Here is a 14,035-nt window from a genome sequence, read left to right on the forward strand (position 1 = left end):
TGTGCAGGGGTTTGGTGTTGGGCTTTTAGCTCTGACACAAGCCCAGTCCATGAATAGGGTGAGGAGGAGTTCATGGAGCAAGAATTGGTTGCTCCAGCATGACCAATTCTCACACATGCCTTTGCTTCGTGAGATCCGGGAAAATAAACCTGATGATTTCAGGAATTATCTTTGGATGACGGACCCCGTTTTTCACCGTCTTCTGGCTTTGCTGTCCCCTTATAGGCAGGATATCTGCATGCGGCAAGCCATCAGTCCGGAGCAGAGGATAGTTGCCAAGTTGCGGTACTTGGCGACAGGGAGAAGCCTTCAGGACCTCAAGTTCTCCATAGCCATCTCCCTCTGGCTCTGGGGATCATTATTCCAGAGACCTGATCTGCCATCATACAGGTCCTGCAGAAGGACTATATTAAGGTAAGATTTTTCCTTCAACATCACATTCTATGTATTTAAGGTTTACTAATGTATTGTATTTCTTTCATCATTCCCTTATTACCATGATTGTAATATGCTGTAATTGATATGCTGTGTCCTTTTGTCTTCATGTATGCTGGAAGCTTTTAAAGTTCCTTTTTTGTTCTTCATGCATATTTGCCTAACCTCCACAGCATGCTCTTCTGGGCCCATACACCTCTAGCCTAGTCACTTAGCAATGTATTTTGTCAGCTCCATAGTATTGCTTTCCGCTAAACACCCCCTAAAATGTGTGCAAATGTTATGTGTGTGCTTAAATTCATGCAGAGTGCCAGAGGGTTTTTTTGGTGGGCCAAACTCATTAGGAACCCCCCTCCCCCAACTGCTAGGTCAGCTGATAGCAATCCTCTATCTGCTGACTTTGCCAAACCCAATACACATTACACCTACCTCTTTTGTGGTCGGATTTATGGATGAATTCACCAAAGCATGTAGTGCAAGGGCCTGCCTCAATACTTTCAAATGCTACTGTTTTAAGTTTTTTTTTTCTCCTATTATTATCTTGATAGGTAATAGCAGAATGTAAAAATGTGCTTCCATTTGTTGTTGTTTTTTGTTGTATTACGACACTTCTTACCTCTCCAGTGGGCTGCCAATAGTGTAAGTAAGGAGGGTATGGCCAATGTATCAAACATTATTTATGCATTCAGCTCTCAATGAAGTGGAGAGGGTTACCTGTGCCTGATAAGGGGAACTTATACTTTTGGCTTTAAATACTCATTTAAAAAAATGTTATACTGATCTTGGGCAAAAATGTTTGTGTCTAATCTGCTTGCAATGTCAATGTGCAAAATTAAAATTTTTTCCTTTCTTGTTTGACTCCACAATTTCCTTCAACGCCACAGGAATGGCAGACTGTGGCCTCCCACTTGGCCACCCATTGGAACTTTCCCAATTGTGGAGGTGCAATTGATGGGAAACATGTCCGCATCATCCTACCCCCCAACTCGGGGTCCTCCTATTATAATTACAAGGGGTATAATAGTATTGTGATGTTGGCGGTGGTGTCAGCAACATATGACTTCCTGTATGTGGACGTGGGGAAAAATGGACAGATGTTGGATGGTGGAGTGATCGCACAAACGGAGTTCAACTGGCGTCTCCAGAGTGGCAGTCTGGGCTTGCCACCTCCAGAGGAGAACGTGAAAGGACTCCCCTTCGTCTTCATCGCGGATGAGGCGTTTGCTCTGGCAAACCATCTTTAATTTCCGGCTGGCCAGAGCCAGAAGAGTAGTGGAAAACACTTTCAGGATAATGGGCAGCCGGTTCTGCCTATTTTTGACACCAATCCACATGGATGAATATAAACTCAATCATATTGTGCTTTCGTGCTGGATGCTGGACAATTTTTTGAAGAAACACTCACCGAACTATGTGGCCTCAGTTGGGCCTGACGCAGACTTACCTGAAAATGCCAACCTGACGGCCCTTGAAGCTGGCCGTACTGGCTTGCCCCCGCAAAGTCAGAACAAGATATATGGAGTACTTTGTGGGTAGAGGGGCCATTGATATGCCAGACAATGTCTGAGAGGCATTTTTTTAATACATTTTTCTTTCAAACTGCAATAATATTTGTTTTCATTTACTGCTTGGGTTTGTTTTAGGGTGTCCCCTAGCTTTTTCTTTTTTTGGTTATTTTTGGGGCCTTTTTCTTCAACAGTGCAAACCCAATTTCTGTGAAAGATGAGGTGACAGTCTCTTCTTCAGATAATATTATTATGTTGTGGGTCTGCTACACAAACACACACCTTGTTTTTGTTGTTAATGTATGAGGTGCATTACTGACAAAAATATTGCTAATTTTCAGCACCATGACAGGAATGTGTTGAGTCATAAAAATGGCGTGATTGGGGCAAATTAAAAAGCACTGTGGGTATTATTTACTAAAGGCAAATCCACTATGCACTACAAGTGCACTTCAAAAGTGCACCTGAAACTGCACTTGGAGTGCAAAGTGGATTTGCCTTTAGTAAATAACACCCATTGTCACAGAAAACAACAACTTTACTACAAATACTGCTTTTGCGCATTGAAAAAATAAGCCACACATTGTTCATAATTAAACTTTTTACTCAAAGCACATTCACATGTGTATTTATAAAAGGGTTTTACAACAAACCAACATATTTGGTGTATATAACCTTATTTTTGGTAACATTTATATAACTTGCCATTTTTGTGTAAACAGGCATGTATCAAAGCATAACATACAGAACACAGGAACGTACAAAGTTCAACTTTGAAAAGTGAAGACAATATCAGACATTAGTATGTACAAGCTGTGTTGATATTGCCTTCATCACATGGGGTGTCACCCCCGTAAAAGCCAAATTTGGAAAATGCACACAAATTGTGAATCAAACTGGGCATTTTCCTCCTGATCTCATGCCTAATATCAAAATTTGCTATCTCCCATCATTGGGGATCAATGTACGTGTTTTGGGGTTGCAACCCCTTCATCTTAGCCACTTTAGGAGCAAGGAAGGGGTTGTACCCACAAGACGTGTACATTGATCCCCCATGATGGGAGATAGTACATGTTGACACACTGTGTGCATCTTCCAAATGTGGCTTTTCTAAAAATATAAAAGTGTTTCTTTAAAATGAAAATGGATGCTAGCTAGTTTTGGGTGTTTCAGATTCTCCCTAAAACATCAATGATGTTCTTAATTTTTTGTTGAACATCATTGATGTTTTTCTTGATATTATCTAAATCGTGATTGCACCCCATCCACATCACCTAAAAATAAACCAAAAAAACACTGTGTATTATAAATATGCAGGCATACATCGATTAGCTTACCTGAAGCTGTGGTCTCAGACACTCACCTGTTGTGGTGCCAATTTCGCCAATTTCTACAATCTCTCCTTCCTCCTCCTCCTCTGCTTATGGTGTTGGTATTTCCCCTTCTTTGGGAGGTGGGGGGTCCCTAGTGTCCTCAGACGTCCTGAGTCTTCTCTCCCCTATGAGAATATAAAATGTAAAAAAGGAATACTTAGCACACAGATATTTGAGGGCAGAAAGAGGAATATGAAACATTGCTTGGAAGTGTTGTACAATTGTGTTTTTTGGAGTTCAAAGCTGAAAACATTTTTTGACACGTTTTAAAGCTGGAATACTTACCTGTTTTGTGAACAAATGTAGTCAAGCGCAACTTGCCAAAACATTGTCTTTGGAGTGGGCTAACGAGCAATGTTTATTACGAATGATAGTGGCCATTTTAAACTGTACAACATTAAATCAAAGCACATGGATCAGTATGCAAGCAATAATAATAATATGAACACACGACAAATACTTTTTTGAAGAACTCGCTTGATTCTTTTGTACTGATCCCTCCCTCAGTTTCAGATCTGACCAGCATTTCCTCAGTTGATCCTTGGATCGGCGTACCCCAAAATTCTTCTGAAAGACTCTTCACAACTTTAGTCATGATCTTGACCTTTCTGACATTTGGGTGTGGGTACAACAATTTTCTACGTAAAAATGCTACAAACTATGTGACCTCAGTTGGGCCTTTCTCACTTTTGGGTTTCTGTATGGTCCATACTTCCCATCATAGTCGTTCCTCTTCAATATGTCCACCATCTCCAACATCTCTCCAAAAGACATATTTGAGGCCTTAAATATTCTCCTCTGGGATCGGGACGTTTCTGGCTCAAGGCTTTCCTTGTCCTCCTCCTCCTCATTACTGGTATACTTTGTGCACACCTGCTGTGTCTCCACCATGTGCTCTCCCCACTGCGCCAAAAGAGAAGGGGTGGGGAATAGACTAGAAAGAACTTCAGAGACTGAGTCAGGGGCAGAGTTTCACGCATGTGCACTGTATATAAAACGCAACATGCGTGTGTCGTACGTACGATCTGTGAGCAGAGGGGAGAGCTGACGCGCCGATCGTTCAAACAAAGGTACAATTTTAACTTGGTACTTCACTAGCCTATACTGCTTCTAGATTGAGGCCTATATCGGGACAAGATTAGGAGAGTTTAGCCTGACATTAGGGTTTGTCTTGTGTTGTGTCTTGCAGATAATATGGATGGGTTTAACAACCACAGCTTCCTCCCCTTGTTCATCGACAAGTACAGGGAGCTGCCCTGTCTGTGGTAAGCTAAACATCCCCACTACAGCAACAAATTAAAGAGGCAGCCAGCGATGGAGAAACTGCTGGAGTTGGTGGAGCCGGTGGTCCCCAGGGCAGACATCACCTATTTAAAAATGAAAATTGATGGCCTGAGGAGTACATATCTGAGGGAGCGCAAGAAAGTGCAGGAGTCCGTGAAATCTGGAGCTGCAGCAGATGAAGTTTATGTCCCCAGGCTGTGGTACTATGAAAGGCTGCAATTTCTGTCAGACCAGACTGAGGTCAGGGAATCCATCTCCACTCTTCCTTCCATGCTTCCTTCTATGCTTCATTCCACCCCTGCTGAGGCTTCTGATGCCCAACCTGGGCCTTTCAGTCAAGAAGGTGTGGAGGAGCCCAGCTTGAGCCAGGTATAGTATTGTTCTACATGTTTTTGGAGTAAAAATGAATGATGTTAACTTGATTTTTGCTCACTAATTGCTGATTTTATAAAGTGTTTTACATATCAATAGACAGTAGTGGCCAAAATATTTGGGCCAAGAATGAAAAATGCTGGGCTCAGAATGATAGTCTTTTCTATTTGTTAACAATTTGCAACAGTCACGAGCTGAAAATTGTGTGTGTTTGATGAACCAAAAACTAAAACTATGTCCCTTTTTCATACACAGGAAGACCTCAGCCAGGAGGATGGGCATGGAATGCGGCAGCCAGGAGGTGGCTGTAGAATGTGGCAGCCAGGAGGAGGCAGGGGTAAGTGGGAGCCAAGAGGTGGACAGGCCTAGGAGCATGACTCAATCACAGGTCTCTCCCCTCCGCCTTCCACCCAAAAGGGCCAGAAAGGGGGGGGGGGTGTGGAGGAGTCGGCGCTCAGGCTAATTGGGTAGGATTCTGTAGCCCTCAAAGCCACTCCCACATATCAAGAGGCCTTTGCCGCCTTGGCTGCATGCAAACTGGACCAAATGTAGGAGAGGCAACGCCTCATGTGTGAGGAAATAATTTGCCAAACGTTAAATAAGTGGTTGAAGGGCCAAATTACATAAAAAATGCACTTGTGCGACTTGGGTCGTGCTCCTCCTCCTCCTCCTCCTCCTTCTGCCACACCTCCAGCACCACAGCCACAGCCTGGAAGGAAGTGTGGAAGGAAGACCAGACCTGGGTTCAGTCTGGTCTGACAGAAGATGCAGCCTCTTGTATGACCACAGCCTGGGGACATAGATGTCATCTGCTGCTTTTCTGGATTTCTTGGACTTCTGGACCAGACTGTTCTCCCTTAGATATGTACTCCTCAGGCCACCAATTATTGCCTTTAAATAATTGATGTGTGCCATGGGGACCAAAGGCTTCGCCAATTTCCCCAGTTCCTCCCGGTTTGACTCCCTCTTTATTTGTTTATGACACCTAAATAAAGGTTTTTTTGGTTCAAGAAATACTTGCCTATGTGTTTTACTTCAAAAAGGACAGTTTATTTGTGAGTAGGCAGGTACATTTCAAAAATACCAAGTCAAATTAACAAGGGGCACCAACACCAAACAACCTCCTAGAGATTAAAAAATAAAACAATAAAATAAAAAGATAATAATGGTGCTGTGGTAAGTTGACACACAAAACACACCAAAAAATTACGAAGATTTGCAAAATATCAAAAAGAAGATCTTGATTAAAAAACCAACAACAAAATTTAAACAAAAAAAAAAATAAAAAATGATTTGGGAGATCTGACAAATAAAAATATTGTAATCATGAAATCAGGAAAAAGAATAAAGAAATATGTTTTGGAGATGTCTGTGTGAATATGAGCAGCAAAACAACTTAATTCTTCTAGCGTTATAAAGAAAAAGAGAATGCGCTGTGTAGCGGCCATAACTCTCGATAGGGCGGCCTTTACTTTTGGGCTTACCGGCTACCTCTGCTTGGCTTGTTATTCCACGTCTAGGGTTTCCCAGGGTTAGTACCCAACAACTTTGGACGCTGACAACATAAAAGTCCTTTATAAAGGTTTTTATTTGCAGAGGTAACATCTAACAAACACAGTCTCGTATGGGAACAGAGGGCAAGGGTGAAATAAACTCAGGCACCTTGAACTGCTAATCACCAGAAAGTCTCTAAGACCAGAGAGTAGCCACTCGCAGCTGGGCGCTTCAAGGCTGAACAAATCTCTAGCCAGAGATTATGCCAGTCAGCACTTTGATCCAGAATTTACAAAGTCTTTGACCTTGAATAAAGCTTTCAACCGAAAATGAACAAGAGGGTGCATGTGATCAGCACAGGCCCAATCAGCACTACCCAGGCAGAAAATCCATACAGCCTCTCAGGAAAGTCAGAGGAGTTGTAGAACTCCTCCTACAAGCTTTAACCAGTGCTCAAACCGATACTAATAGAAGACGCAAGAATGCTATATATTTCTGATGAGAAAATGTATGTAGCAGTTTATATTTACTAAAATAATTGCATTTTCATGTTCTGTGTACTGTGGGAGACCAGATATAGGGAATGCAGGGTCCTGGGTTTAGTAACACTTTAATAAATATTTGTGCTGGAGTGGATTTTTGCAGGGAGGAGTAATGGGGGGTTAGTAGGAGGATTTTTACTGGGGAGGGGGGGCATTTGAAAGGGGAAAGGATTTGTTCTAAAAGGGAAGGATGGTTGAAGGGGGGAGGTGATGCTAGAAAGGGGGATTTAGGGGGAGGATTTGTCCTTGGAGGGGGGATATGGGGGGCAGGGGTCACATTTGTTCTGGAAGGGGAAGAGGACTTGGGTGTAAGGTAAGGCACAAATGTTTCTATTGTGTATATATTATTTAGATTTTTATATCAATTTTTTATATTTTGGTGGGAGGGGCTACACAGAGAGTGCTAACAGTCCATGGGTTAGGGGGCACAATACCTGTCTTGCTCCAGGGCACTGGCAACCCACGCTATACCACTGCTGAGATCATTCAGGATTTATTTACACAAGCATTTAACATGCAGTTGACCAGCTACAGTTGGGTTTTTCATTCCACTAAATTGTTTGGGAATGCTAAACCAAGCTGATGTCAGCAAAAGCCCATTGACACTGGTCTGCTTGGGTCTTGTCTAGCTCCTCTACCTGGTTGAAAGTATGAGGGGTGACCGCATAGACATGAAACTTTATCACTGCACCAAGACACTTTTCCAGTTCTTCAGTTCTGAAAATGGAGCATGTGCACTATATGGTTTGCACTCATCCAAACAGCTGCCCCCCCCCCCCCCCCCATAGTCTAATTGAAAACAGATAACGTGTAAGAAGAAGGCTCATAACAATCCACCAGTGGGAAAAGTGATGATGACAGTCTTCTGGGATTCTGAGGTGTGGTCACAACTTCTGTGTCAGACCATGAACTTTGGGGACACACCCATCCTAAAGAAAGGCAACATTTTGTTTTTATGTAGGTGTCTTGGTAAAGCTGGCACAGACATTTTCATTTGAGTTGGTGGAATAGAGCTCAGTGCTTTTAGGTGTCTGAGCTGCTCTGGTATAGAAATCTTACCATAATGCAGGGAGAATTGTAATGTTAACCTATGAGACAGTTAAAATGATAAAAAGTAAAATCCACATCTGCTAGATCAGCCTTTTTTAGCAAGGGTTCTATAGAACGTTAAGGTTCCTTTAGAGGCTACTAAGATTTCCATGAGTGTGAGGGGACATTACAGCCCTTTTCACGCTCTACATTCATTTTCTGTATATTATTAGTAATATCATCTATTTCATTATACTTGCTGAAAATAGTTCAGTGTATAGAGCAGTCCTGTGTGTCAAACATGTAACATTCCTTATTTGTTTATTTATTCTTACCTCTTAACTGATTGATCACCATAATGTGCCACGACTAGGGATGAGCCGAACACCCCCCGGTTCGGTTCGCACCAGAACTTGCGAACGGCCCCCACGTTCGTTACGAACGTTAGAACCCCATTGAAGTCTATGGGACTCGAACGTTCGAAATGGAAAGTGCTAATTTTAACGGCTAATATGCAAGATACTGTCCTAAAAAGGGTTTGGGGACCTGACTCCTGTCTCAGGGGACATGGGTCAATGCAAAAAAAAGTTTTAAAAATGGCCGTTTTGGCGGGAGCACTGATTTTAATGACGATTAAAGTGAAAAAAAATGTGAAATATTCCTTTAAATATGGTGCCTGGGGGGTGTCTGTAGTATGCCTGTGAAGTGCCACGTGTTTCCCATGTTTAGAACAGTCCCTGCACAAAATGACATTAAACGGAAATAACACCATTTAAAACTGCTTGCGGTTTTAATGTTATATCTGGTTCCTGCAATATGGTTGAAAATCATTGAGAAAAATGGCATGGGTAGCCCTCCCTGCCCATTACCAGCCTATTTGGGTCTTGTACGCATATTAAGGGGAACCCTGTACCCATATTAAAAAAAGGAAATGCGTGTGGCCCCCAGGCCCTATATACTCAGAACAGCAGTATACAGGCAGTGCAAACAAGACAGGGACTGTGTAGGTTTGTTGTGTTAAGTTGAATCTGTTTGTAATTTTCAACTGGTACATTTTTAAAGTGTAGCTCCAGTCAAAAAAACTATTTTTAAGCTTTTTGGAAAACATAGGGAAGGGTTATCACCCCTGTATAATTTGTTTTGTCGTCCGTCTTTTTTCATCTCACTTGCTGCTGTCTCCTTGCGTTTGCAAGTAGGAGATGTTTGTAAGTTGGATGTTTGAAAGTAGGGGCCTGCCCTATATTATAGCGGTATGTACTGGGTACAGAGCACGCAGACAGCACGCACTATCTCCTAACACTACTGACTGCAAGCTCTATTATTAACCACTTGACCACTGGGCACTTAAACACCCTTAATAACCAGACCAATTTTCAGCTTTTGGTGCTCTCACATTTTGAATGACAATTACTCAGTCATGCAACACTGGACCTATATGAAATGTTTGTCTTTTTTTTCACACAAATAGAGCTTTCTTTTGGTGGTATTTAATCACCTCTCAGTTTTTTATTTTTTGTGCTATAAAAGAAAAAAGACCGGAAATTCTGCGAAAAAATGAATTTTAGCAGATTAGTAATTTTTTCTTCATAATTTTTTTTTTACTGGTTACATGTTTTGAGTTACAGAGGAGGTCTAGGACTAGAATTATTGCTCTCGCTCTAACGTTCTCGGCGATACCTCACATGTGTGGTTTGAACACCGTTTTCATATGTGGGCGGGGCTTACGCATGTGTTCGCTTCTGCATGCGAGCACATGGGGACATGGGCGCTTTAATTTATTTTTTTTTTTTTTATTGTTCATTTTACTTTATTTATTTTAGTTTGACATTTTTTTCCCCAAAAATATATTTTTGATCACTTTTATTCCTATTACAAGGAATGTAAACATCCCTTGTAATAGGAATATGGGGTGACAGGTCCTCTTTACAGTGAAATCTGGGGGTCAATATGACCCCACATCTCACCTCTAGGCTGGGAAGCCTGAAATAAAAAATAAAAAAAGATTCTGGCTTTGATCGTACTGGCGAGTTGGTAGAAGCACCGGAGGGCGGTGAGGGGTGGGGGGCGTCTATGGCTGGGTATTTCAGGGTATCACCGAGTATGGCTGGGTATCTCCGAGTATGGCTGGGTATGGCAATTTATGGCAGGGTATTGCAGAGTATTGGCGGGGTACTACAGAGTAATAGCAGGGTACTGCAGAGTATTGGGGAGTACTACAGAGTAATGGCAGGGTACTGCAGAGTAATGGGGGTTACTGCAGAGTAATGGGGGGTACTGCAGAGTAATGGCAGGGTACTGCAGAGTAATGGCAGGGTACTGCACTGCAGAGTAATGGCGGGGTACTGCAGAGTAATGGCAGGGTACTGCAGAGTAATGGCAGGGTACTGCAGAGTAATGGCGGGTACTGCAGAGTAATGGCGGGTACTGCAGAGTAATGGCAGGGTACTGCAGAGTAATGGGGGTTACTGCAGAGTAATGGGGGGTACTGCAGAGTAATGGCAGGGTACTGCAGAGTAATGGGGGTTACTGCAGAGTAATGGGGGTACTGCAGAGTAATGGCAGGGTACTGCAGAGTAATGGCAGGGTACTGCAGAGTAATGGGGGGTACTGCAGAGTAATGGCAGGGTACTGCAGAGTATGCACTGGTATTGCAGAGTATTGGCAGGGAATTGAGGGGTTAAATTTGGTGAGCAGTGATGTGGGCACTGCAGATGCAGCCCACATCGCTGCTGACACCGATCTCTTTCCCCTCCGCTGTACCGATCGGTACAGAGAGGGGAGGGAGGAACCGGCGTCATGTTATGATGTTATGTCATTTGACGGAGCGATCACGTGGTAAACGGCCGCGATGAGCGGCCGTTTACCGTGATCCGTGATGGACCCGGCGGTCACGGATGCTCTCGAGTGCGCGCCCCAGGGGGCGCGCAAGAGCAGAATTCTGGGAGGCCGTTAATTAACGGCCTCTCAGAGTTAAACAACCGCCCTGAAGCCGTTAATCGGCAATGGGCGGTTGTTAAGTGGTTAAAGATAGATCACTAGCTATATAGGTGAGGTGAATATAGTGTAGTGGTGTATACTGCGGTCAGGGCACAGACAATAACCACTACACAAGAGCAAGATAGGAAATCAGCCAAAAACGATTGGTGTGTAACTGTGTTGAAGGTACACAGAACACCCACTGCTTCAGATGCCAACACACTACAGGAGGCCGCCTCAAAGGCGGCCTTATATAGTGTGGGGCGTGCACTACACAGCCTGAGCTATGATTGGCCACAGGCAGGATGCCTGTGGCCAATCATGGCTCTCCTCGCTGCTGGCGCTGCGATTGGCCAAGCATGCGGGGTCACAGTGCATGCTTGGCCAATCATGAGCCAGCAATGCACTGCGCCACCGCAGTGCATTGTGGTCCGCTCGCGCCACACGAATTTTGACGCGAACGGACCAAGAGTTCGGATTTCGTCGAACGGACGAACAGCCAATGTTCGAGTCGAACGTACGTTCGACTTGAACACGAAGCTCATCCCTAGCCACGACATGTAGCTATAACAATTATTGGCAGGGGTTTCCTGAGACCTAGAGGTTCATCTGTGCCTCTAAGTTGAAAAGATTGAGTAAGCTCATACCTCATGTTAATCAAACTATACACCAACTTTAGCAGGACCTTCCGAGTCCACTGGGCCCCCTGGACTTTATCAAAATAACTATTTGCATATGGGCAAGCATGCCCATCAATGTGACAATGCCATTGCCTACTGATGGGACTTTTTGTCAACAAGCAGTGCATTGGGAATTGGAGAGTTGGATGTTTCTAATCCATTTCAATCGAAAGAAATAGCTATCTTGCACCAGTTAGACAATTGGTGCTTAAACCAACTGATGGGCCGAAGCATTATAATATAGGAAATAATACACACTCACTGACTATTTTATTAGGTAGACCTGTTCAATTACTTGGTAACACAATTTGCTAATCAGCCAATCGCATGGCAGCAACTCAGTGCATTTAGGCATCTAGGCGTGATGAAGAAGACTTGCTGAAGTTCCAACCGAGCACCAGAATGTTGAAGATAGTGGATTTAATTGACTTTGAATGTGGCATGGTTGTTGGTGCCACACGGCCTGGTTTGAGTATTTAAAATCTGCTGATCTGGAAATATCCAGTGAGTGGCAGTTGCGTGGACAAAAAATGCCTTGTTGATGTCAGAGGTCAGAGCACAATGGGCAGACTGGTTCAAGATGATAGAAAGGCACAACCAAGGTATTCAGAATACCATCTCTGAACACACAACACATTGAATCTTGAAGCAGATGGTCTACAGAAGCAGAAGACCACACCGGATGCCACTCCTGTTAGCTAACAACAGGAAACCGAGGCTACAATTTGCACAGGATCACCAAAATTGGACAATAGAAGATTGAAAAAATTTTGCCTGGTCTGATGAGTCTTGATTTCAGCTGCGACATTCAGATGGTAGGGTCAGAAATAGGTGTAAACAACATGCAAGAATGAATCTATCCTACCTTTCAGGTTAGTGGTGTAATGTTGTGGGGGATATTTTCTTGGCACATTTTGAACCCCTTACTGTCAATTGAGCATCATCTAAACCCCACGGCCTACCTGAGTATTGTTGCTGACCATTTCCATCCCTTTATGACTACAGTGTACCCATCTTCTGATGGTTTGTTCCAGTAGGATAATGCACCATGTCGCAAAGCTCAAATCAACTCACCACTGGTTTCTTGAACATAGCAATGAGTTTGCTGTACTCCAATGGCCTCCACAGTCACCAGATCTCAATCCATTAGAGCACCATTGGCATGTGGCAGAATGGGAGATTTGCATCATGGATTTGTAGCCGACAAATCTGCAGCAACTGCGTGATGCTATTTTGTCAATATGAACCAAAATCTCTGAGAATGTTTCCAACACATTGTTGAATCTATGCCACAAAGAATTAAGGCACTGCTAAAGGCAAAAGAGGTCCAACCCGGTACTAGCAAGATGTACCTAATAAAGTGGACGGTGAGTGTATATATCTAAGTGAAATGAAAGAGCACATGGAATGCGCTTCTGTGTTATTCCTTTTTGTTTTCTACTGTTGTGTACAAGTGGAATTTCAGTTTAATTCAGTCTTACAGTTTATCCTGCAAAAATCCCCCAGCTATGTTTCCTGGTGTATTCAGTGACTGCTCATGTTGTGAGAATGACACGCTGGAACTTCTGCTCACTGAGCTGAGAAACTCCTCCACATTGTTCATCTCCATTAGAGCAGCAATCTGAGCCCTTTCTGCTGTGTGAAATTTCTGAGAGGACAGGCGATCTCGTGATAACAACTGAAGTGTAATGTTTGCAGAAGATCCTCTAAATATGATGGGCTGCTGATTCTAACCCTTCCTTCCCCTCCATCATTATACATGTAACAGTTTAGGAAGCGAGATAGATAAAAGAGATGCATGGAGCGCATGGATTATTCATGCATTGCTCAAATAAACACAGTTAAGGATGTTCATCAAATTTGCGTCCAGCAAGGCAGTGTAAAACAAGGACAGAGACACATTTTATGAGGTAATAACATCTCAGCTTAATTCTTAAAGTAGGACTATAGGCAAAACTTTTCTTTTCATTTTGGATAGAGCAAGAGCATATTTTTCCCCCAGCTGTGCCCCATTCTAGAGATATCCCTTCACTTCTTGTCCCATAGCTGAACAGGAAGTGAGAGGAAATCTCTGCCAATTAAAGGAATTCCTTGGGGACTCCCAGATCACCAAAACTAGTGTCCCCATAGGAAGATTTCCTCTCTATTACTTTATATGGAGACAACCCAAAATTTGGGATTCTCTTTTACTTTCACTTTCAATGATAATGGTAAACAGGACAAATAGAGAGGGGTGGATCTCCTTAACAAGGGCACAGACAGCAACAAAAACGGACACACTTTCTAATCCCTCTACACTCTGTCCAAAATAAAAAATAAAAAGGTTTGCCTTTAGTTGTACTTTA

This window comes from Lithobates pipiens, unplaced genomic scaffold, assembly GCF_037356315.1.
Source record: "Lithobates pipiens isolate NorthernLeopardFrog02 unplaced genomic scaffold, aLitPip1_a1.2 Scaffold_22, whole genome shotgun sequence".
Lineage (NCBI taxonomy): Eukaryota > Metazoa > Chordata > Amphibia > Anura > Ranidae > Lithobates > Lithobates pipiens.